The sequence below is a fragment of the Rhipicephalus microplus genome, chromosome 2 (genome assembly GCF_043290135.1).
Source record: "Rhipicephalus microplus isolate Deutch F79 chromosome 2, USDA_Rmic, whole genome shotgun sequence".
NCBI lineage: Eukaryota > Metazoa > Arthropoda > Arachnida > Ixodida > Ixodidae > Rhipicephalus > Rhipicephalus microplus.
In genome coordinates, this window is record NC_134701.1 from 266,409,106 (window position 1) to 266,433,483 (window position 24,378).

The window sequence follows — 24,378 nt, forward strand, 5'->3', positions numbered from 1 at the left end:
AACTGGGCAAACCAGACTCCACCCCAAGACAACAACGTTATCGTCATCTTCCCCTCGGTGTCCTTTCAGCGGCTCTGTCGGAGCGGTATTTCCATATCCATGACATTATGTCTAACACTTCCATATGTATGCACGTACTTACATATACAAATACACGAAAGAATATACGTAAACCTGCTCCTGCTCCTCCTGCTCCCCACCTCCTGCTCCGCCCGAAAAATTTCTGGCAATGCCCCTCGCATTCACATATTTTTATCTAAGAGCAACAAGAAATAAAGAAAGCTTCAATGATGAAAATTTGATGACTTTTTGGGTGTTAATAAACCCTCACCCGTTTTGCGAGCTTTTGCACAACTGTTTCAGAAACTTCCTTGTAACCCCACTTGCCCCCCGCCCCGCCGCGGTGGTCTAGTGGCTATATAGGTACTCGGCTGCTGACCCGCAGGTCGCGGGATCAAATCCCGGCTGCGGCGGCTGCATTTACGATGGAGGCGAAAATGTTTTAGGCCCGTGTGCTCAGATTTGAGTGCACGTTAAAGAACCCCAGGTGGTAGAAATTTCCGGAGCCTTTCACTACGGCGTCTCTCTTAATCATATGGTGGTTTTGAAATGTTAAACTCTACATATTAATCAATTAATTATTTAATTAATTAATTAATTAATGCTCCAAAGTGCGCGCGTACTCGTGAATTCGGCGTCTCGTGTTTATAGCTGCCGTATTCCGCCACGTTTGGCGTTTTCGAACCGATGAAAGACAGTACTTACAAGCGCGCCTAGTGATTCTGTTACATAACATGTTGAGCCTGTATGATGTGTCACATACTATAGTCCTGGAGCCCCTGATTCCAGGACTACACTCTCGAGCGCCTATTTACTGTTCACCCAGATTCGTGCTGTCGATCGGCGGCCAGTTCCCGTGTCGGATACGATTTTAACAGGTAACGGGCCACAAGAGCGCCACGCCTGAGACTCATGCAGTTCACGCCTCGTTGCTATAAACCGGGGCGTGGTCGCAGCCTTTCCTCCTTCGATTGCGCCGGCTCGACCTACACGTCCACCTGAAAGGGCGCGCGATCGTAATGATCCTTTCCGGCGTGGCCAAGCGCTTATATGCTACAACGGTGGACCACGAATGCGGAGCTTGCATTCTCACGATGGCCTGCCTCCACACCTCTCCACCCGGGCTCGCCACTCCCCGGAACCGCAGCTACAAAACGACACCGGTATCCTATTTACAAACCACGAACCAACACACAATGTGCGACGCCACGAGTGAACTAAGCCGCCCCTCAATTATTATTATTATTATTATTATTATTATTATTATTATTATTATTATTATTATTTGATACGAGTACATGAACACGCAATGGCATAACTGCCACCAAGAGATTCTTTAGGGAGGAGGGACGGGATAGCCGAAAGGAGGAGAGAAATAACAAATACAAGAAAGTAAAGAAGAAACGAAATTACGAAGACTTTGACAAATATAAGTAAATAAAGAAACCTCCATAAACGAATGGCCAAATGCTTCTGGTTCATTAACGCCAGCATAGTTTGATAAAAACCAAATGAAAGCTAGCACGGTATATACTAGACTCGGATACAGCTTCTTCCGAGTCTTCACCTGATCCGCTGCTAGTGCTGCAGTATCCCATGTATACAGAATCACGTTGCGGGTTCGCTTCCCATAGTTCACTGCAGCTGATGAGGGCAGAATGCACAAAGGCGCGTGTTCCCACAAACTGCGCGGAATGCAACCTAATTTGCCGATCGCCTTGCACAATCACAACAGGGCACCAGAACAAAGTTTCTCCACTACACATTTCTGATCCCTTTCCGTGCCATACAGCTAGCGAACACAATATCCCCCGATGCAATGGCTGAGATTTATGCTCCCACTGCCCACCTTTTTTTTTTCTTGTTGTTGTTGCCGTTGTGAAACACGTGACCGACTGTGGTTACGAATTAGCTGACACCAGCGGCAGCCTTCGCTGAATCACTGCACGATGTCGGTAACTTCAGAAAAAAAAAAGTCAGTTCTACGCCGTGAAAGCCGTCGGACCGCGAAGCGCGCGAATATAGTATATTTTATTGGCTAGTGAGGTCATGTGCATCAGCATTATCATCATCATAATTGTCTTTTAGCATCATCACTATTTAGCACATCATTATTTCAAGCATTATCATCACCATTACCGCGTTTTGTATATTTCTTTATTCACTCTCTCATCTGGCTACTACTACTGCTACTAGGGCAGCTACTACTACTACTACTACTACTACTACTACTACTACTACTACTACTACTACTACTACTACTGCGACGACGACGCCAAAATGTAGGGTATAGACTAACAGAGCTTCGCTGTAAGAGATCAGGTGGTCGGATATCGTCATCGACGTATGCCAACGACTCCGCGGAGCCTCGCACAGCCGATAGTGCATGTTTCGCGCGTGCGTTGACCTCAACTTTGGACGTCACAGTTATCTGAGGCGCGGGTTGTCATGTCGGCCCACCCGCGGGCTTTGATCGCGCTCTCTGCCGACTCTCGCGAGCTCTCCTCCAAGTAATCTCAGGAGTCCGACGGAATTGCGCGTCGCTTTCTTTGCAGCAACATACTGCAGGCACAGATGGCGGAAATTTCGTCTGAGACGACACCTGCTGTCACCAGCACCTGGGGATATGGCCCAAACTAGCTATATTTAGTCACCCATAAGCTCCACGTGGAGAAAAGCAGGTCCAATATAATAACTACAAAGACCGGAGGCGTAGCCATAAATTTGCTCGAAGGGGAGGGGGATTCAACTATTCTTTTTTGTATTTTCGTTCGTGTGTTTGTATGAGTGCGTGGATATATTCAAAATTTAAACATTTCATTGAGGCCAATGGATGACCAAGGAGGGCAACCCCCTGCATCACTGCACCCCCCCCCCACACACCTTCGCCCCCCTTCTTGCCTGCAGTGCGCGTGCCTACGCTCGTCATCTTTTAGCTATATTTAGCTGACTGGATGCAGTAAATATGAAGAAAAGCCTCTAAAAAAAGCTCGCGTGAGCACCTAATTTTCAATAGAGCCTGTAATTATCAACATTATCACAGAAGGTGGGCCGTAGAGTCCGTGGAAGACACTTTTTTCAAAAAATGAAATGCTGCTGCTGGACTATTGCTATTTAAACAAGACGATGGATACGTATGGAGACGAGTATTATGCATATACAGCACGCTTATTTAAACGTCTGACGTTCTCAAAAAAGCACTCATCTATATACGCGTTAGGCCTACAGCACTCGTAGTAAACGCGGCCGTATGAACGCGCGTGCGCGCTGTCTGAAGAGACGAATAAGTCGAAAATGAATTTTACCTGTTCCAGTGGGAGCAGCTGCCACTAAGCGGACGCGACCGTCAAGAGCTGGCACGCTCAAAAAAAGAAATCACACATCAGGTAACATATGAACATCGGGCAGCGAAGGTCGAACAATTCCCCATATAACAACTGCCCTGCCCTTTGACACGTGGTAAACATTTAGCTGTCCCTGCAGCGAGCCGCAGCCTTTCCTCTCCGGATCACCGCGAAGTCGCACTTTCTGAATGTGCATAAACCTATTTGCATAGGGGGCATATGCGTGATTGCTACACGGCAGGAAAAGTAAAGGAGGGGGGGGGGGGGGGCTATGTAGGTGGTCATGCCGGTTTTAAAACTGTTAGTTCAGGCCACGGCCTTCAGGTGCTTCGAGAAAGGTGGACCGTCAGCGTTTTCGGATTGACACTTCCACAAGTGACGAACGAAGCGACCGCAGTCCTTGGTATTTAGTGGGGGAAAAACACTCGAAAAGGCTAGAGCGATACCTCTGGCAGTTCCGATACATTAACTCTATTTATCCTTAAAGCGATTTATACCTCCGCTTTCCAGGTGCTCGCGCATTTCTGAACTTGGCCTTTTTTACGTGGCACAGGTAGACCTGAGTGTAAGGTCCCTGCCACTCGAGCACTTTGAAAGGCTTTTCTTCGACTGTAGGGGCCATCCGCCGGAAAGAAGGCGTTCGCGCTGGTTAAACCGCGACAGAAAGAATATACACTCTCCTTTCGGGAGAAAATGATTCGACGAAGGGCCGATAGCCGGGACCCTTTGTGGGAGCTTCGCGCATCTTTCACACAGACAGGCTTGACCGAACGATATACGCCTTATTTATAAATGCGCTACTTGTTTGTATAAGAATAGTGCGCATAGCCGGTGTTTTAATAGTGAATCATTAGGCTTTAAAAATAATAAAAGAAGATTGCACCCAAAGGCTATTGAAAGGTGCGGGAAGGAATATTAGATGCGGAGCATCTTATACTCGCGCCTTGTAGTGCGCCGTCCGCACCGCTTCTCGAACATTCGACAGCTGACGCGCGCGCATGCGCCGTCGCCTACTCTTCCACCATCTGTGCATCCCTTCCTCCTCTACACACCGCGCGCGCTTCACTCCTCCACCATCTGTGCACCCTTCCTCCTCTACACACCGCGTTCGACATCTACAATTCTCCTGATTCTCCAGTGGACGCGCATGTGGCGTCGCGCTTCGAGAACATTCAACAGCTGACAGTGCATGCGCCGTCGTGCTGTATATATACTCAAGGTCGGCGCTCGCTCGCTCAGTTGCCGCTCGTCGGTTGGTTTGTACGGCGCGTCGACGTCCAAGGTCGCGGTGAAATGAATTCCAACGAATCCACAAACACAATGATCGACGTCCCTTCGACCAGCGCCGCCCTTTCGCATACGTGTGTACGTGTTCACTCATTTAACACCCCCTCCTACAACCACGTTAACCAATTTAGCCATCGACCCAAGTAAGTCGCAATTTAACACCCCATTTCACAACCACGTTAACCAATTTAGCCATCGACCCAAGTAAGTCGCACTTTAACACCCCGTTAACCAATTATATGGTCCGCATCCTCCTCAGTGTTCCCCCGAGGGAAGCTGCGGGCAATTTTTTCAAAAGTTCTTCGTCTTTCCTTTCAATTCTCCACTCTGGGTCGAGGTGGAAGTGGGCACGGCAACATTACTCTAAATTCAACTGACTATCATAGAACTCCGCCCTTGTCCTTAGGTAAGAGACAAGAAAAAAACGCAAAAATATGCTTAGCCAAGTTTTAAAAAATTTTCGTTCAGAACAGCTAACAGCCATTAGTCGATGCAATCATCCATGACGAGAGACTTGTGAGCTATGTTACACGCTCGGTGGCAAACATTCTTCGAAGTATTGGTTGCATGATATACATCGCATGCTTTTCGTACGCCCATTGATCAATCACGCACTCTACGCAAGGGTCCATAAACATGACACAAATGAGAATGAAAAAGGGGGCTAGAGACGCAGATGCATTAGGACAGACACAACGTGTCTGTGCGTTTCGAGAAGAGAACTTAAAGGGGGGCGAAGTAAGTCGCAGTATACAACGCACCAAAAACCTACAAAGCGGTATGTGCACGTGAGAACCATAAAGGATGAGAAATCGTTGGAATGTCGGTGGAGCTGGCGTTTCAATAAACGGATACGTCAAGAAAAAAAAAAACTCCGTCAAAGTCGGAACCTTCAGCAACTGGCGTAGCCAGGGATCACCTCTCAGAAAATTTTTCAATTTTGCATGTGTATCATAATACACGCACACATGCAAGCGCACGAGCCAATACACATAAAAGATGGTCGAACACACCCTTCCCACTCCATGAAATAACATGTCTGAACACGCCCCTGGCTCTAGCGACGATTCCCTGTTGAACGATTTCTCATCGCTTCGAGCCCCCATCTTCCCCTGAGGCGCTGTTTTGTTTGGACAACTACTGCATAAGAACATACCACTACTAGTAGTACTATACTACTACCACCACAGCCAGTGCGACTGCTGATAATGTCTGTATATGATATACCACAAGCGAATGCAGAAAAGGAGTACTGCTGTCCCGTACATGGAACAGAAAAACGCAGTTCTGGAGCTTTGCTCAAGCGATAGTCTTATGGATACCTCATCAAAACGCGTAAACAGACCACCGACGTCAGCAAGAGTGATTCGAAAATAAAGAATCATTTACAGCTGATTACGTCACCAACTGACGTCACAGACTGCAGAAGTCTCTGACGTCATCATGAGTCCCATAGCGTGGCGCCACATGATGACGTCAAGGCATGGCACGGTCGATTGCTCAACGGTGGGCCGATCACGGAGGCCGCGCACAACCAGATGAGATGCTGAAAACGTACAGTGACCCCGATCGTGGCGGTAGCATAGCCACGAGAAAGCTTTCTAGGATGAACGCATCGAGTGAGAAGTAAAAGAAAATTGCTTTCTCCTCCGAGTCGTAGGCGAATGCATGAAAAGAAACGCTGCAAGTTTTCCCTTCCTCCCACCACCCTCCCTCCCCATCTTACACTCCCCATTCTCGAGCGTCCTACAGTACGCATGCATGCCCAACTTTCGCCAAGGCTGTGAAGCGGGTTACCACGGCTCAGTATAAGAGCTCGTCAGCTTGTCGATAACGAGTCGTCGATTTCATTCTTCGATACGCATACCGTCTCAGGCGGCCACCCACGGAGCCACGCTCGCTATCTGCTCAAAAAACTACTGGAAGCCGATATCATCGGATTACCATGCTGCCCTGGATGTCTAACAATCCAGGGCAAGCAAGGGGCTCTCACTGAGATGCGTGCGTCAGAAAAACGCCGACGGCTAACACGAGAAAAAAAAAATACGTTTCTTCTGCGACAAAGAATCCACTCATATTGTGACTGCTGGCCTGATAATCCAGAGAAAGAAGAAAAAAAGAAGACATACGTGCCGACATCGCGGAATGAAACTCCCGATCAAGCCTCTCCTGAACGTCATGGATTTCGGCAGTGTTCACTTGCCTAGCTAATTGTTTATCGGGACCGCACAGCGTCCTATGGGAACCCGAGACTAAACCTGCAGGATAGTTAAAATGCCTTTCAATTCGCTGCATCGCGGTCAAAATACCGAGATGTAATTTGAAACCCGTGACGTCACAGACGCCGCCGTACTAAGGTTTCAACATGAAGTTCCCAGAAAGGGAATACGGCCATTGTTTAATTGTTTCAGCCATGAACGATCGTTTATTTCTTAACAACAGAAATAAAAAAAAGTGTGTTCGAAAAATTACTCACGCTGAGTCGGTTGGGTATGCGGTATTTGTAAATATACTCACTTATGCTGTGCGCCAAGGCGCCGCTTTGTGTTTGACGTCGGCCCCACATATGTTGGTATTGTTGACACAACATCAATCGGGTCGATGTTGCTGCTTCTCTGTTGAGAACAAAGAACCGCTGCCTGGTGCATACTGTCTGTGTGTGCAAGTGCATGAGATCAACGTAGTACAAGTCGTTCTAAGCCTGTATTCGATACGTTTTTTTTTTCGAGGCATGCAGAAAAATACCTAACCGTAAGTATGTGTGTTCGTGTGTGTACTAATATGTGCGCGCGTCTATGTGCGCATGCCAAATTGAGAAATATCGGAGGGAGAGGGTGTAACCCCCCCCCCCCCCTGGTTACGTCTGCGACCTCGAATATGAACAACCTAGCTCTCCCTTACGTTCCACTTTGGCTAGCATTAACGTCAGCCCAGCTAAATAGTAGTCAAGTGTCAGTGGCTGCGAAATCTTCATAATAACTTATACCACCCATCTTTGCCTTACTGCCCCGCCGCGGAGGTCTAGTGGCTAAAGTACTCGGCTGCTGACCCGCAGGTCGCGGGTTCGAATCCCGGCAGCGGCGGATGCATTTCCGATGGAGGCGGAAATGTTGTAGGCCCGTGTGCTCAGATTTGAGTGCACGTTAAAGAACCCCAAGTGGTCGAAATTTTCGGAGCCCTCCACTACGGCGTCTCTCATAATCAAATGGTGGTTTTGGGACGTTAAACCCCACATATCAATCAATCAATCTTTGCCTTACTACGCAGCTCACAAGCTTGGGCCCGTTGCCTTATAAGAGTCTAAAGTTTCGGAATGAAATAAGCTCCTCCTTTCATCACTTCAGATGCAGTCACAACGCAACCTCCTTTTTTTTCTTCAACTTTAAATAGCACCGAGGTCAATGACCTTCTGACACGGTCCCGCGCCGTTCCCAACCCAGAATCACACTGGAATTCCTCGGACTCCGGGAGTCGAACCCGCGATGAGTCGGGGCGACCTCTACGCCACGCGTCGGCAGGCCCTGAACATGCCGCGTTATGGCGCCCCGGCACCCAGCGCTGCGTGTCACGGCGACGTCGTCAGCGCGCTCGGCAGCGGCCGCGAACGCTGGGGTGAGTGAACTCAGTCGACCCAGCGACGCCGGCCGCGCGAAGCCCAAGGCGGCGCCCCTCACCTCACGCACCCTATCGTTTCACTTCTCCTTTTATTATTCGTCTTTGTTTCCCCCTCTCACCTCCACGCTATCGGAATGGTTGCCAGCACAGGTGAACGCGGCCTACGCGAGGGCCGGCTGAATGACCGACTGTCCCGCAGAATCGCCCTATACGAAACCAATCATTCGCTGCTAGATCTAATCGGTAGTTCTTGAACGTAGTACGCAAAGATAGCGTTCGTTGTGTGCGTACGCTGTTTTCATCACTTAACGTCGGCACCCAATAGGATAGCGTATGACGCATGCGCAGTCACGAAAGACGCCAATGCGAAGCTTTGCGCACCCCATTCTAAAAGCTCTCTATCGGCCGTCTAGCCAATCGGAGATCCTCCTTACTCCTCGTAATCGGGCCTATGTGAACCCTGCATGGCTGCCAGTTCACCGTCCAGTATCGTATAACGCGGCTGTCCTTTACGTAACGGCGATCGTTCTACCTTCAAAGGAGAAAACAGAGCCAAGTTCAATCGTGCACATACATCGACGGTGGAAATAATGATCAATGCACATTGGGAAAGGGGATCAATCGAAGAGGAGAACACGCCACACCTGCACTAAAGGCATTGTCTTCTACGCTCTCCCCGTTCAAGGGGCGACGGCATATGCTATAGAAAATAACAGGCGCCGACATCTGCATCCTTTCCAAGGGAGAAACACAGCCCGCACGTGTTTTCACCGGGTAAGTGACCCGCCACAAATATCGTTCTTTACCAACAGGCGCGACAAAAAGGTGGGGCCCTAATATAACGCGTTCCTCAGAAACCACGCACAGCGCGAAGAGGTCATCCCACGCGCAGCTGTACGCAAGTAGTGAACTACGATGTGACCTCCGCCGCCTCCCACGTCAAATGTCATCGTATTCGTGGTGCCCCTTTAGAGGAACCGCATAAAAAGCGTCTTGCGCCGCGCTATCCGAGTAGGAGTACGTGAAAAGGCGTTTTTTTTTTTTTTTAGTGGTCGTGGCCTTGTATGTGACAATTGATAGTTTCATCAAACGTAAGCGCACGACTAACTCATTCCCGATGCTAAACAGTCTAAAAGGAATGGGCCGCGCAGGAGAAAAATGTCATCGACATTGCTGGGAGGGAAAAAAAAAAGGTCATCGCGTTTCTCATATCAGTCAAGCGGGCACATTCAGGCTGCCTTCCGCGGCCGAAATGACCAGAACGGGAGCACGCGTTGGGGTGTCCGCATCAGCAGGCCCGAGATCCCAGCAGGCGACACACACACATACGCACGCACACACCATGGGATGCGCCATTCTCTACGCGCGCGCAGCCCGAAATGCGGCCGACTGCCTCCGACCGGGGTCAACGACATCACAGCGCGCGCCACACAGCCGCCAAGAGCACAGGCAGCGGAGGAGAGAGCAGCGCGCCTATGGATTCCGACGCGGGACCCAAAAGCCAAGCGCCGATAGCGAGCGGTCTCGAATAAAAAGAAACTTCGGCGCCCGCCGCATCTTTTCGGTGGAGACGCTATAAGCGTTATTAATGCGTGACAACAGGTTCAGGGCAAGACTTCAATATCCGAGCCGAACCTCGCGATGACCTGCAGCTTTCGACCGCCCACAAGTGCTTAGTCACATTTTTCACTGCCTGTGCTATCGTGAATACTGCCGTCTCGTAAATGTATGCGCATTTTTCGAGCCCGCCACCACCCCATTGCATCGTAATGTAGTTTGACGTTATAAAACACGTTCCCGGGAGTACTCCGACGCTTAAAATCAGGCCCGGGAATAACCCAACGCTTGTAACCAGCAATACCAAGGCCGAAACCACCGTTATATTGTTTCCATGACGCGCACCACTTCTTTTTTTCTTTTTTTAAAGTTCATCAACGAAAAGACCAACTTTAAAATGCCAAAAATAAAGCGACCATTTCTTAACTTTCTATTTAGAGAAAGTTCTTCGCTAAAATAAACTCCGAGTAAACTTAAAATGATAAGGTACCGAGGATGAGTTCAGCCTTCGAATGTACTTTAGCTTTCCAGAGCTACGTTTACTCTCAAGTTTAGCTTTTCAATTTTTAAAGTTTCCCTACCAAACAATCCAGACATTTTAAATGCACAGCTTGCATGGAAACACAAGCTAGATATTTACAAAATTAGCATTCTTTCTATCCCACGATCCTATTTTATCTTTTTTTTTAAGAAGTGCGCACGGAGAACGTGGAAACTAGGAGAGGCTGGCAGACGTCATCGACCTCTCCGACACACGCTGCATCGTTACAGGGAACACGCCGAAACGAATAGTTACAACAAATGATAAACACTATTACCGGGGTTGAGTGAAAGCGACATAAGTGTCCGTAAAGTAAGGTGTAGAAGGACAGAATGTGCGCAGCGAGACAGCGCGTACTATACGTGCCGTCGCAATGGCCGATCGGCCAGCGCACCCGTCGTGTCAACGGCCCCGACAACGTCCTCGACCATCAAGTTCGCGGCAAGTACGCAAGATGCCAGCGAAACGGCAAAACGTAACTTAGAAGTCACTTGAAAACTTGTTTGTTGTCAATATATCCGCTCATTGGGCGTGCAAACACTCACATTTTGCTGTACGGCGAACAGTGCTCAATCCAAGGTCATTGACACGAAGTCACTGCACTCTGAACGGGGGGCCCCAACTCCGGCGCGCTGGTGGTCCCGGGTTTTTAATCCGGCGTTGCTGCCACTGCATCCACGGTCACTCCAAACGCTTGACAACGCTGTTCTGTATCCCAGGGGTTTTTAAAAAAAATAAAATCCAGGGCACAGAGAACTCTGACGGGAGCACTGGATGAAAACACGGTCCCGCAGCCGACCCCACACACTCCACGCCGCGCACACTGTGAGCGGACATAGGCACATGGAGGCCGCTTCATTCCAGCAAATACAGGTGGCGTGCGGATAGCGTGACGTCATATCCCTGTCGTCTGCTACTTTCTTCCCCGCGCATGCGCTGCGCCCTGAACATTTCTAACGCGTCTTTGGTGCTCTCATTTTCGTCACGCATTTCATTTCTGACATCGCAAGAGTCTTTCTAAAATAGCGCTATGACAGCTTAAAACAAAAGCATAATGCATTAACATTTATTAAGATGTTTTCTATAGTGTTTATAAGCTCTTAATTTCTCCGCCCCACCGCCTGGTCCCATGGTGTAATGGTTAGCACTCTGGACTCTGAATCCAGCGATCCGAGTTCAAATCTCGGTGGGACCTGATTTTTTTTTTGCGTTTTTAGAAACATTTTTTTTGAAATTACACTCACTTTTTCACAAAATTCTGCGTCAACCAAGCTTTTTCAATGAATTCGATTTTAATAGATTGGAGCATGACGTGATAAAACAGTTACACCGTATACTTTATGGGATGGCAATACTTATGGTGGGCTGTTTCGTTAATCCCGCGGTTTCTCTTTTATTATGACACTTTTGTCGTTGCAGAGAGCTTGTCCATACTTGCATACAAAGACAGGAATATCTTACGCATTAAATCGCCAACTGAATCGGTCCACTCTATATGCCAATCGAACACATGACACTCAAACGTCGTAATGCACAATGCTACTCGCATAACTGCGGACACTGTTGGGACTAGCTAAAACCCCAGCTATTGATAAATGAATTCTCATTCATTCATTACTTATAGTAGCAGAACTTCCGATTCATGTCCGCTCCTTCGCCGCTCTTTCGAAAAGCCTAGACATGCACGGAAAGTGCTACCGCGATTTGTATTTCGTCTAGCAATGAGCAACAAGTCGAGAGCGTTTTATTATAAGCAACCTTGTCCTTACGCCCACCTATCACGGTTGAGCAACGTAGTAACAACGCCTGAGTAGCGCGTTAGAAAAAAAAAAATAAGGGGGGGGGGGGGGGGGAATTATTGCTAGGCGTTCTGCGCAGCCCCAAAAAGCTGTTTGCGATAAAGGCGCCATCTGTTTTTCGATTGCCAAACTCTCATTTTTACAGCATAGCCTCCAAGATTGGAGATTTCATACCCGCCGCTGTGGATAGTCGCTTTGATTTCCTCGTTCGCTCAAGAACGTGAAGCGAATACTACTTAGTTGCTGCGAAGCTCGCATGTTAGACAGTACGTAATCTGAGCGACATCACGTTGGTAGAGGAATTTGTCGCAGTGCGGGTAACTTGTAGCGCAGTAAATGCACCAGCGTCGAGTAGTATTCCTGTAGCAACGGTAGTTAATCGACAGGAGTGCTAACTGTAGTTGCGGTCGGTCGTCCGCCCATTGCGTAGAAGGACGGCTTTACATTTACTTGGTACATACTCAATGCGTCAAATTTTCAAATGACAAACCCACACCGTCGTCCATCTTGTACGAGCTAGAAAACTGGGAATAGGCCGACATATTTACAGCGAAGCCTCATTACTTATGTGAACTAGACTCTCAGGTGCGTCTATTCCTGGCACCTAATTGTATACGCGAAAGCTCTGCGCTTCGCCACTTTACACGTTAGATTGTTAAACAAGGCACGCGCAAGGCTTAAGGTTGGCTTTTCCTTCACGCCGAGGTGTCTTGTGGTCGAGCCAAACGTATTACAAGAATGCGTTTGCAGTATGCGAGCGTTCGTATAAGGCTAAATATTCGAGACTAAAATTAAGCGAGGGGCAACGGTATTTGTAGAGCATCAATTGATTAAGTAAAGCACAGTTCTTCAACGCTGATTTATTGTCGATTATATATATATATATATATATATATATATATATATATATATATATATATATATATATATATATATATATATATATATATATATATATATATATATATATATATATATATATATATATATATATATATATATATATATATATATATATATATATATATATATATATATATACGGCAAGCAACGTTACACGGCTTTCCAAATTTTCACGACGCTTCCAGACGCTTCGGCCTACTGCGCTTGGCGGAAAACTGCACGTGATAGAGCCGTATTAATGAAGCTTTGATGTCAAGCGTACGCAGCTCATTTGAATACTTCTAGTCGATAATTTCAGTCGAAGAAGGTATTCCATAAATTATAGCTGATACTACTTATGACATGGGCTGTTATGACTGAATATCATGAATGGAAGATTAAGACAACGGCCCGATTGGTCTTTTTTCCCTCTTTCTTTTTCGCAACGGAATAAGATTGTTGTTTTTTTTTTTGTTTCTTTATTCACATTGCAAAGGTGCTCCAGCGCAACGTTACGTATAAGGTAAGAGCGAATTCACGATTACGTGTTTTAAGCGCCGTAGAAAGCTCCAAAACATCTGTGATAGCGTACGCGGTCTATTTATAATCATATGCGCATCTATCTCAAAATTCTGCCCCCTTGTTTTAGAATTTGACGCAGACAGTTTTCAAAAACTTGTCACCGAGGGTGGCTGTCATTGAATCAGTATATACATTTTTTTTTCCCTAAATTCTCACACATATATATACAACGTCGTCCTCAGAACCATCTGGCTCACCAAAGAATCTATCCAGGGAAAAGGGAAGAAAACAAAAACAAAGGACAGACACCTCCCACAAAAATCGAAAGTAAAAAGTGATCGAAAGTAAAAACAAACACACGTACACATCCGGTTCAGGGATTGATGGGCGAGAAAAACTTCTTCCTCAGCCCACCGACGAAATATCCCACCGGTAACACCACAATTTCATAAAAAAGTCGTTTCCTTAATAACTGAAATAAAGTTTTTTCATTAAATAAAGTTTTTTCATTCCATTCCATTCCTTCATAACTGTCTTCCGCCAACTGCTGTGCTACTATTATGAGTCTCAGGACGTGCAACCAAACGAAACAGAGCAACTGCAGCTCCGAAACATCGCGAATGCCGGCGCTCCCTCATGCACTTATGGGATTTTTAAGGGAGAGAAAAAAAAAGAGAGAAAAGTGAGCCCCGTAACTGTCTCTCAGGGGGAGGACACCTCAACAGTAGTTCACGATGGATGGGGGTAAGGAGGGATTAAAAGGATGGTATTAAAGGTATAGAGATAGAGAGGGGGGAAAAAGAGATGAAACGTCATGCATATGGTCCTTCCTGGTTGCAATAGTTGTTCAGAAACATACTTCTAGAAAAGCTATTATAAACGGGTGACTGTTTTCATCGCGTCATAGAGTCAGAAAATATTAGGGAAATCAAGAAGATTTTCTGCCGTCGCCGTGCTGCGCCATGTAAGATCCAAATGAGAAAAAATCCTATTTCGCTCCGTATGATGCGTGTGCGATAGAAAACGCATAAAAACCGAGAAGGATTGTGTTAAATTTGTTCATGCATGCAAACACTACAACACCCATACGTAAACTGCCTGGACCTATAACAAACGGCTGGAATCACGGCTCTAATAAAACGATATATCAGAGGCAAGGCCGAACAAAGCCTATTGGGACATGCAGTTGCCTTGTAAACAAATGAGGCGTATACAGTAACTCCCAATTCAGATGATAACCGAACAAATTACTGCAACTTTTGAATTATCTACTCGGAACTGCAACAACGCAACGGTCACCCGCTCCTTTGTGATGTCATGGATGATTGTCATTTCCTTCCTCCATGATCAGGGCGGCTTGTCTTTCCACGCATCAATAATGGAGGTCCGGTAATTGATCGCGAAAAAGAAAGGAGGCAAGGGAAACGGGCGAGAACAAGCATCGCCTTCTCCATGAAAAAATCAAATTAGCTCTCATGAAAAATCGCTTCGTGTGGTTATCTTACGCATAAATCTCGCTATCGATGCTACGCCTATCACTAACCACAATTTGGAGCAACGATAACATACATTATGATTTGAATCGGTACATCCAACACTGCGCTTGGTGAAGGAATAAATATAGGCGCACAGTGTCCCAGTCTGTCATCTCTGCCGGAGGGTCGTACCATCTGCTTTTCGGCCGAGGCTTAAGTATTTTCTTTCTGCTAATGTAAGCAGTGAGTAAACCGGTATATTAAACCTTGTCTGTTCTGACTAAAACACTATTTCTGGCCGAACGAGAAAAGGGGAATTTAAGGGCTCCTCTTTTATTTGTTAGACACAAGCTTAACGAAAAACCAAGTACTACAAAATTTGTCGGAACGATCGGGAATTCCGTCTAAAGACTAGCGATGCTAACTTGTATCTTTGGGGCAATATTCGACTATATTCAACACACGCATTAGCGTTTGACGTCAAGGAAATGAACGACCGCAGTTTGCTTCATTACTCTTCACGGTTTATCACTATTCAACAACGGTACTCCAAATCATTTACTTTTGGTTCTGAACATAATTTTTCTGCACATAATTTTTTTTCTTGCACGGGACAGTGATGATGCGGGCGGAGCTTATATTTTTGCTTACGCTGTTACTGGCCTCTTTCACTGGGCCGCATGCCTTATCCATAAAGAACTAGCAATTTCTGCTGTTATCACACAGCATGATTTTCTCCTCCGTATCTGGATATCAGAAGAGAAGCCAGTTATTCGGGGGGGGGGGGGGGGGTGAGTTGGGGTGGTGGTAGGTGCGTGTATACATACACATACAAAGTTACAAAGTCGAGAAATTCCGGGAGGGGAAGGGTGCTGCACCACCCCTCACCCCACCTGACTGCGTTAATATTATATTCTATTCCACTGTTGCAGCTCCTACGACGACGGCGAGACTGCGATCACTGTTCGACACATCGTAGAGATAAATATTTGTACCGACTCCTGCGACTATTCTAATCAGACGCAAGGGCGTATACGCAGTGGCGTAACTAGGGGGGGGCAAGGGGGTACAAGTGCCCCGGGCGCCACTAGGGAGGGGGCGCCAAGCCGAGTCCTCGGGTTGGCGCCCCCTGGAAAGGTTGTCAATGTTTTTTTCCGTAAAACCGCCTGGAAGGGGGGAGGGGCGAGGTTGTAATGTACGACTGGAAGTGGGGATGGTGGTGAAGGAAAGGGTTGCCGCAATGGCTTTTGCATCGGGAAAAGGATCCTCTATTTTCATTTTGCTGCGCTACCTCCGTGCCTTCCCATGACCCTCGGCTAAGCTTTGTTTTGTGCTCCGCAGCACTGGGTTAGATGAGTTTCAGCGAACCCCACCAGCCTCCCAAACCACTTACTGAAAGCTTCCCTGAAACCAACCACGTACGTAAACAAAATAAAATAAAAAAGTTCGAATGCACCTTTTTTGAGTAAGAACAGAAAACTCCAACGAAATAGCCGATCGTCCAACGACTAATCGTCCACGCAGCGGCGGAAGGAAGGGCGAATATAATCCGTGACCTCGGCACCAAAGGCTAAACAAAGGCGTTTATTCGCAGAGTTCTCTGGAGGAAAGACGGAGAAAGCGTGACACGACGGCGACGTTTGTTGATTCCCTGCATCGCGGGCGCCAGCAAAGCAATAGAAGGGCGGGGGTCAACGTTTCCCACATGCCATCCACCGCCATGGGCAGGTTCATCCTTTGGCCCAAAGAACACGCACCTGCGAAAAAAGCGCAGAGCGTAGTGTACCCGACAGCATGTGCCGACTGCCCCGCTTCGTACGTTGGAGAAACCAAGAACTTCCCTGAAAGAATGCGGCCGCACAAGGATGACCTCCATCAATGGAACAGCGAACGGAGCGAAACGGCAGAACACTCCGACCAGTTTAACCCCCATACCAGACCCGAGGGCGCGGTGTCTAGCTGGTTGCTTTGTTTTGTACTCACCCTGCATTCCTTGGGATGCACAAATAGCGCGAAAGCTTAGGTACGAGAAACTTGGGCCTGGGAAGCGCCCGTGCCGTCAAGATTTTTGCAGTGTGGACTGGAAGAGAACAATGACGGGTAAGGGACTTCCGGAAGTTTGAATAAAAAAAGAAAAATACTATACAAAAACGCGGGCGTAGCTCATCGAAATCAGAACTGGTGGCCCTTGGCCTCCGAAATGGCCCGCCGCGCGCCAGTAGGCAATCGCGGAAGCCTACATTAGCGCTTTTAATGGGGGGGGGGGCTGTAGTAATAATTATTATTAATAATAATATTATTATTATTAATAATAATAATATTATTATTAATAGGAGCTGTAGTAATAATTATTATTAATAATAATATTATTATTATTAATAATAATAATAATAATATTATTATTATTATTATTATTAATAATAATAATAATAACAAACATTATCACGGGCATAATGAGGGGCGCGGAAATATATTTGCCCTGGGCGCCGTCCTATCTAGTTACGCCACTGCGTATACGCTCGACGTTTGCACGCTCACACCATCTTTTTCAATGATATTTTCTCGACAGGCCAAACGTCATTTCAAGCTTCATTGATGCCTTCCCCGTACTTACTGTTCGTCTACGTCACCAGGGTACCGTCATCAGTGTTTCTACGCTATCAGGGTAACGGAGGCAGGCCAAGGTTCTTTACCTTTCTGCTTAAACTGCCACCTCATCGGAGCACGCGGGTTAAAGACCTTAGCGTTGAACATGTTTATCTATTTCGCTTAGGGGAACAGCGGCACTAGACGCTCCGCAGTTAATACAGGGCTTTAGCAAGCTACGGAAACGGGTTACGGAAAGACGACAACGAGGAACTGGCTGACGAGTGCGCATGCGCAACCATTGTACGCGCATACGGAAAGGAAGCGTGTCGTATTTCCGTAACGTGTTTCCGTAGCTTGCTGAAACTCTCTAATTACTCCACATAGCGTAGCCGAGCTGAGCAGCGGTCCGGTTTCGTCCCTCGAAGCTACGGAGGCAGTCGCGAGGCTGTGCCGTGATTCGTTCCAGTCAGAACCGGTCACAAAATAAAACGATATCACACGTGTTAAAGTTGACGTTTACGCGCATACAGCAATGAAATAAAGAAATAGAGTAATCAAAGAACAGAACCAAGGCATGATTTCAAAAATGTTCGACAATAGAAGGGGTGTAAAAAAGCAAGCAATTATTGTCATGATTAATGCGTTCCCCGTAGTCGTTACTAATGAATTTCCCGCAGTACCGGGAAATCTCTGCGCCATGCGAAATTAACCGTGTCTTGCGCAAGTTAATTTTATTTTGTACCTGGAAAGTTGCTGCGTTTCATCGCATTATCTAATCTGCGCTATCAAGCCCTTGATGCCCATTTTGCCTCAGACTACCGGTTATCCCCTGGCGCGTTATGCGGCGTACCCAGCTCCACTGACTTCCCCAACCTACCAGAATATCGTGTACAATTCTTTGAAACACGACAGCGTTAAAGACCAAAATGACAGACCGATGAGCTAGTTGGTAGGGCATGATTCAGAACAATAGCGCAAAGAATCACACGAACGGCGACAGAGTTAGTTTGGCACAAACTCCGGCGTCGGCTTGGAATAAAAATGCGGTTGATCCATCTTCTAGGAATCGGCGTCACACGAAAGTGAAACAACGCTTCACAGAGGTAGTTGTGCGTTTTTTTTTTTGCATTGTTTCCCAACAAGGCCCAAGCATGAATGCTACAGTAACATACTGCAAAATCACGCGAAGAACGACAACCAACTCGAAACTTGCCGCGCACACCTCAAGCAGAAAGCACGCACAAAATGGCCATGCACAAGACGTGCGTGAGCAGCGCGCTCCTTTTGTAGACGCGGCCGCGGCAGCGAGGGAAGTGACCTTCGTGCTCTCCGAATCACGCGTCTGATGAGCGTGCGCGCAGGAGAGACCACGCTCTGCGGAGGCGGCAGCGCGCTCTTCGTGCGTGAGCAGCGCGCTCCTTTCGTAGACGCGGCCGCAGCAGCGAGCGAAGTGACCTTCGTGCTCTCCCGAATCACGAGTCTGATAAGCGTGCGCGCAGGAGAGACCACGCTCTGCGGAGGCGGCACTGATCGAAACTCTAGAGATGACGAGTTCCTTGAGAGCGCGCCCAAAGCGAGACCTTTACGCCATCTGATGACAAAACGCTATACTGATGACAAAACCGCGCTGAAGGTACGAAGCTCTGAGGACCGCCAAACGGTATATTGTGTTTAAGAAGAACTTCTTGCTCGGCGAGCTGGTGCATGTCTGTGGTATGTAACGTTGCGCATACAATTGGACGAACACGGGAAGTAAATAAGCACAAACGGAAAGGGTGCAGACTATCAACTGGCTTTATTCGTTTGGTCGCTGTAAATATATGCACATTTATCACACGTACCAAAAAATTTTGAAAGAAGTTGGAAAAGAAAAGGGGAGCAAACACACGGCAACAATACATCACACCAATGAAATAAGATGCGCAGAAAACTGCTTTCTGCGCTATATAGTGCAACAGACGTGTCACTTACACATTTGTCTCCCAATTCCTTAATATAAAAAGCTTCTAAAAGCTCACGCCCTACCCTCTCCTTGCACCTGCCTAGAATTTTTACATTTCTGAAATCTTGCTCACAACCCAGACATGTGGTACAATGCGCGGGCAAGTTCGCTCCTTCTTATTTTTTTCTAACTGACGCAGCATGTTCCTCTAGGCGATCATTTATGCAACGCCCTGTGTGACCAACGTACGAACATCCACACGGGAGAAGGATTAGGTACACCACTTCTGTAGCATACTTCACGATCATTTCAGCATGCTCTTTTCGCGCCCGCTTCGCAGTTTGCCGTTCCCTCCAACCCTTGGGCAAAGGCCGGCTATCTTTGGCGCAGAAAAAAAAAAACACACGAACAACATGTCTGTCTGCTACTTTTTTCATGTTACGCGCAACTTTGTGCATATATGGCACGACTGTGACATTCTTTTCACGCACTCGCTCTGTGTTGCTGCTGAGATTTCCTTTCTCTATCTTATTGAGAAGTTTCTCAGCCACATTCGTGATGATCGCGTAAGGGGAAGCCTGCTGAAAGTAGCCTATCGATTTGCCTATAGAGAAGCTATCATGCATGGCATGCGGGCATGACTTGGTAAGGGCCGATTCCGGACACGAGCTTGCAATTGCCCTCTTAACTATCTTTGGATGCCCAGACTCAAAAGGCAGGAGCTCCTTCTGCACTCTTGGAGCATATCGTTAGCAGATGTGAGGCGTACCGAAATTCAAATTAATATCTAGAAACTGCAGTGATCCGTTAGTCTGGCTTTCGTGCGTGAACACTAAACCTTTGCCACATTGTCTAAAGCTTCTTAAAATTCTACTTACTGAATCTGCGCGGGACACGTTCATTTGCTTGGAGATGACGATTAAAAATCATCTACACAGAAGGCCTCTATTACACCTAGATCAGAAAGCTCGTGATTCATGGAGCAGTATACGACAGCTAAAAAAATACTACAAAGGACTGGAGCAACACATGAACCTACACATATGCCCTGCCGCTGAATGTAAAAATCACCGTTAAAGGAGAAAAATGTGGCTTGCAAATAAAATTCTAATAAGGACATAAAACACTCAACCGTTACTCCGACGGTGTTATGAAAGCTTAGGTCGCCATTTTTTTTTTCAATGCACTCTCTGACCGCCACTAACAGTTGATCATGAGGTACTGAATAACACAAATCTTCTATATCCACAGAAAAAGCATAGCCTATATGAGCACTGGCCTTGAAAAAAATTAACAATGTTCCCTGAGTTCTTTGTGGCGAAGGGGTCTTCAACATGTAGAGCACTGAAAAGTTTCTGCAGAAAACGGCTGATTCGGGACTGCCACGATCCCTTTTCACTCACGATCGTTCTGAACGGCACACTGTCTTTGTGGGTCTTGGCACTGAATAAAACCGAGAGTGTTTTGGTTCTAAAGCTAGTTATTGAGCTAGCAAGTCTGGTCAACTCAAGATTTTTGCACATAGCCGCAGCTCGGCTGTTGTGTCACTAGGCTTTACGCGCACGAAGTTCTTGGCGATCGCCTGTCCCGCCTTCCTGTTGAGTTCCTTTAATACGACAAGACCCCCAGTCTTGCGGTTCTTTACTTCCTGTGTTCGTCCAATTGTATGTACAACGTTACATACAACAGGTATACGGTGTATACAAATGACTTGCCGTCAGCACCCTTGACAACGCATGTTCCGGTTTCTTAAGTAAAAAAAGTACGCTCCATGACGTACCCGTTGCTGCTCGTCAGCGCGCGGGGTTTTTCCGACGCAGCGCCACGCCCTCTCCCTACGGAAAGAGAGGGCACGCGAAGCTGCGTGCCCACTCTCTCCATAAAGAGAGGGCGCGGCGCGCGGCAGAATTCCACGAGCTGCGACGAATGCTTGTGGTCAGGCCTTAGCGCCGCGCGCTGTAGTTGTAGAGGTAACTGCTTCGACGCCCCACGGCAGATCCTTTTTTTCTCGTTTTTTCTTCGCAATCTGATGAATTATATTTTACAACGTCATATCCGTGACGGAAATACGTCATCACAGCCGTGGTGAACATCGGCATAAAACGTTTTCGTGTTAAAAATCGGCGTTGTCCGCAAACACAAATAATAGATGCAACCGGATATATATATTACAAAAATGTTGGATTCGAGTGAGAGTCCAACCACGGTCTTCTGCGTGGCAAGCAGCAAGTCCTCCACATGGCGACAACAGGGCTTGAAACGGCTTCGTTAAAGAAGAAACGCTATAAAAGTGTCACACCGGGGTACGAGTCTCCGTAACGCATCTTATATGGCGAGGCAGAAGCGCAGAATTGCACCAGGCGTCGAAACATGTGAAATGTGCAAGGAGTGTTAAAGCTATGTCCATCCATTACAGACTGCACAGGTGCGCATGGCTCGTTGCGGACGCTTAGAGGGTATTTCGGCCAATTGCAAAAGGAAGAATAATGGCATGTGGACATTCTGCAACTGTACTTGCAGTGGGCATCTAGGGTATGTATGAAATGGCCAATGTTACGCGCACAAGCGTTCTTTTTCTTGCGGCACGCCTGAAGGCAATGCGCAAGCGTCCTCCAGGGTTTTTAGGGGCGATGGGGTCTACCTTTGTCCGTTGTCCGGCACAGCCGTGAAGATGAACAATAAGGGCGTTAGCACATGCAAGGTACCCGACGACGACGATGCCATCAGGACACGGGAGATGTCTATACTTCATAACGTTGTCGATGACGCTGAAGAATAAGCATACTCAAGACTACACAATCTCTTTCTGACATGGATGAAAACGATCGTGAAAGCAGTCTCGACCGCGAAAGGCAAAGGGACAACGCCGACACAAGCTGCTACTCCGGAGGCGATAGCACGGCAGGTGGTGGCTCAACGTCTGCGCAGACAGGGAGCTACCCCGGAGCTGAGCACTCAGGAAGCAGCGGCGAAACGGGAACGCCGATAATAAGCTGCTACCCTGAATTAGAGAGCTCGGAAAGCGGCGGCTCAACGGCAAAAACGCGTAGTTCATGCTGTACACAAGCGTTGTCCCTAATTTGAATTTGATCCACCACATCATCGACCATGAAGCAAGTACTGTTGAGAAGTAGCCAATACGAAATGCAAGATGGTCGTCTACTTGTCTCCTGGTGAGCGGTAAAAAACCATAGATTGTCCCACTGTATCCACCCCTTGTTTGTACGTGACCGCCTATAGTTCCACCTTTGCAAACTGCCCACTACTTCGTCCTAGCAAACACCCCACTACATCCCACTCATTGCAAATATCCCACCAATTCACTGACCATAAAGCCGTTATAATGAAGGGGGCACGGAAGCGACGTATAGCTACCACTTATGAGTAATAAAATTTATTGTATAGTTATATACAGTGTTTCTCACGTATTTGGTGATGTAGTGGGCGATATTCGCGGATGGTTGTCAGTTTAGCGATGAAACCCTCCAGCGCTTCGCCCCACTCATCAACATTCACTCCATGGATATGCTGTGACTTTTTTTTTTTTTAGAGGAGGGGTGACGGAAGGAATCATTGAGATTGCAGTTGATGAGGAGGATTGAATGGGTATACGATAATATATTCATTCACGTCCCATTGAGCGCTCAGAATATTGTAAGTACAGTTTACCCTCGTTATAATGAACGCTGATGTAGGAACTTCTCAGTTATAGCAAACATGATACGAACGTTGCTTGATTACACACCAATTTAATCCCATTTATTCTTTTTTATAATACCGAAGACGCGAGAACCGGTGAGATTTCGGCTGTAACGGAGAAATATTTGATTCAGGATCGGCTCTAACTCGCAAGTTGGCGTAAAAAGCAAAATGAACGTAAACCAATTCATGCCCATATTTTTAGTGGTTTGCGAAAGTAGCACCAATTGATATAATACATCGCAAGAAATAAAAGACAAAAAAAAAAAGAAAGCACACTGGTTCTGACTGGTTGCGCCATCCTTCTTCAATTATATGTCAGCTCAAGCTTGTTTTATCAACCGCACTTATTTTGTAGCAAATTCGCCTTCTCGTGTTCCAGTTATATTTAGTTCGAAAATACCACAAAAAGAGAGGCAATGCTTACCTCGTTTAGTGTGAATTTGAAGCCAAGAATAACGCCTTTTTTGTATCTGGGCGAGAGTCAGATTGACGATTTGTTAGATCTTACTTCTGTATCGATTGTTGGAAAGAATAACGCATATAACGAACTAGTTTATGATCTCTATGCTCATTTGTTAAGGTGAGGCTTCAATGTAACGGTTGGGAATAAGGACGTAATTTCTTCAGAGGGGTATTTGACACTCTCGCCCAAATCAAAGCATTGTTAATTTCTTTTTCTCGCGCCCCGGTGTAGTACCCAAAAGAGGGCAAGCTATTCCCCCTACTCCCCTCTACCCAACCACGCATTGTCTACCACGAGGAGGTAGAATTTTAACCTTTTTGCTTTAATCTACATCGCGCGTTATACGTTCACTTTCTTTTTCTTAATTCTCCAAGTTTTTTTTTTTTTTTTTTCAGTGGATTCGTAGCCATAAACGCAACGAGTCAGGGACCACACTGCACTCGCGCCTAGTCGCATACCGCGCTTTTTTAAAGAGCTCATCAAATGTTTTCGAAAATGCGTTTTCACCTTCCACCACGGCGCGACGCGCGCAGCTATTTCTCCACACAAGGAGCGGAACGTCCGCAAACGTCTGGCCACCAAGGCGCTGTAGCAGACGTG

At 46.9% G+C, this 24,378-nt stretch overlaps 1 protein-coding gene and 1 non-coding gene across 3 annotated transcripts in view; one reads left to right on the forward strand and one right to left on the reverse strand.

Annotated features, from left to right (window-relative positions):
• LOC119170029 (uncharacterized) overlaps nucleotides 1-11,197 on the reverse strand; it is a 246,270-nt gene extending 235,073 nt beyond the window's left edge. For both annotated transcript variants that reach the window (XM_075880943.1, XM_075880971.1), the window contains exon 1: nucleotides 10,950-11,197. The gene's annotated coding sequence lies outside the window, so the exon portion shown is untranslated. The remainder of the gene's footprint in view (nucleotides 1-10,949) is intronic.
• Nucleotides 11,198-11,527: 330 nt separating this feature from the next.
• TRNAQ-CUG (transfer RNA glutamine (anticodon CUG)) lies at nucleotides 11,528-11,599 on the forward strand. The gene has a single exon. It is a non-coding gene; the product is annotated as a tRNA-Gln (tRNA).
• Nucleotides 11,600-24,378: the final 12,779 nt, after the last annotated feature.